Raw genomic sequence first — 1,868 nt, forward strand, 5'->3', positions numbered from 1 at the left:
ATAATCTTACAATCTTTGTCTTTTCATTGAAGCTTCCAATTTATTTACATTGAATATAATTATTAATCTTTTTGAGTTTAACTCTACAATCTTTATGTTACCTATTTCCCAAACCTGCTTCCTTAAAAAATGTCTGTCTGTTTGCTTTCCATTGGTAGATTAGTTTATATAATCTCATTTTGTTTACTATTTATTTGGAATTCATACATTATTGTACTTGCTATTAGTGTGCTAGAGGCTATTAAAAACACATTTGACTTACTAAATCTAATATTAATTAGTACTTTTAGACTTCTATCCTTCTCCCAGGCAATGCAAAGATCTTAGAACACTTTAAAATCAATATATCTATGTATGAATCTCTATTTCAACCATCTATGGATGTCTATGTGTATGTGATTATGTATGTATATATCTGTACATGATTATTTTTCTTAAAGTCTGTTGTATAAAAATTTCCTCATTATACTTTCACTCTTATTTTCAGTGGGTGTGGAATTTAATGTTAGTAGCTATATATTTTTTTGCACATTTGATATGGCTTGGCTCTGTGTCTGCACCCAAATCTCACCTTCTATTGTAATCCTTGTATGCCCACAGGTCAAGGGTAGGACCAGGTGGAGGTAAGTGAACAAGTGCAGGTAATTGACCAGGTGGCGGTAATTGAATCATGGGTGTGGTTTTCCCCGTGCCGTTCTCATGATAATTAGTGAGGCTCACTAGATCTGATGGTTATATAAGCACCTGGCATTTCCTGTGCTTGAGCTCATTCTCTTCCTTGCTGCCCTGTGGAGCGGAGTCTTCTGTCCTAAGTTTCCTGAGGAGCCACCGTCTCCCCGCCAGCCATTTGGAACTGTGAGTTAAATTAAACTTCTTTTCTTTATAAGTTACCCAGCCTTGGGCAATTCTTTATAGCAGCATGAAAACAAACTAATACAACATTGAAAATACTAATTTATTTCCCTTGGTTCCATTGTTTCTGTTAAGAAATCAACTTTAAAGAAAATTTAGCTCTGTGTATTTTGTATTCTTCTATTTTGCCATGAGGTATCTTTGTGCAGATTTCTTTAATTCAGTGTGCTTTGGGAATAATTGAATGTTTGAATCCGTAAAGTGATCGCTTTCATTAGCTTTGGAAAACTCTTGGTTAATACTGCCTTTGTTTCATATACTTCTCTTTTTCTGAAGTTCTAAGTACACATATGTTGGAACTTCGCACTGTGTCCAATATCTCTCTTACCCAGTCTTGTTTCTGTCTCTCCGCTATGCTTAATTCTCAATAACTATTTTCTGATGTAACTTACAGTTTTCTAGTTATCTCTTCAGCTGTGTCTAATTTACTATTAAACACATGTCGTTTTAAACTTTTAGCTATTGCATTTGTAAATTATAGATTTTTGGTTTTTTAAAGCTGCAAAATAATCTTTATAGTTTTGTTTTCTGCTGAAATATTCAAACTCAAATAAAACAAGCAGTTATTTAAAAGTTTAAGTCTAATAATTACAATATATTCAATCTCCTTTTCAATCTGCTATTATTAATTGTAAAATATTTTTTATAAAATTTAGTTACCTTTCCTTTGCTATCTCATTTTTGTTTGTTGAATATTATATTTGAAAATTGTTAGGGCCAGGCGCGGTGGCTCACGCCTATAATCCCTGCACTTTGGGAGGCCGAGGCGGGTGGATCATGAGGTCAAGAGATCGAGACTGTCCTGGACAACATGGTGAAACCCCGTCTCTACTAAAAACACAAAAATTCAGCTGGGCATGGTGGCGCGTGCCTGTAATCCCAGCTACTCAGGAGGCTGAGGCAGGAGAATTGCCTGAACCCAGGAGGCGGAGGTTGCGGTGAGCCGAGATCGCGCC

This window comes from Cebus imitator, unplaced genomic scaffold (assembly GCF_001604975.1).
Source record: "Cebus imitator isolate Cc_AM_T3 unplaced genomic scaffold, Cebus_imitator-1.0 Scaffold632, whole genome shotgun sequence".
NCBI lineage: Eukaryota > Metazoa > Chordata > Mammalia > Primates > Cebidae > Cebus > Cebus imitator.